Source organism: Anopheles maculipalpis (assembly GCF_943734695.1).
Source record: "Anopheles maculipalpis chromosome X unlocalized genomic scaffold, idAnoMacuDA_375_x X_unloc_39, whole genome shotgun sequence".
NCBI lineage: Eukaryota > Metazoa > Arthropoda > Insecta > Diptera > Culicidae > Anopheles > Anopheles maculipalpis.
Genome location: NW_026060501.1, coordinates 2,240 through 2,500, shown reverse-complemented (window position 1 = coordinate 2,500; position 261 = coordinate 2,240).

The window sequence follows — 261 nt, the reverse complement described above, 5'->3', positions numbered from 1 at the left end:
AGCGACGGGCGGTGTGTACAAAGGGCAGGGACGTAATCAGCGCTAGCTAATGACTAGCACTTACTAGAAATTCCAGGTTCATGGGGACCGTTGCAGTCCCCAATCCCAACTAAATGAGCATTTGGGTGATTTCCCGTTCCTCTCGGAATGGGGGCGCCAATTGGCGAGAACACGCTGCTGCCCACATTGTAGCACGCGTGCAGCCCAGAACATCTAAGGGCATCACGGACCTGTTATCGCTCAATCTCACCTTGCTAAACA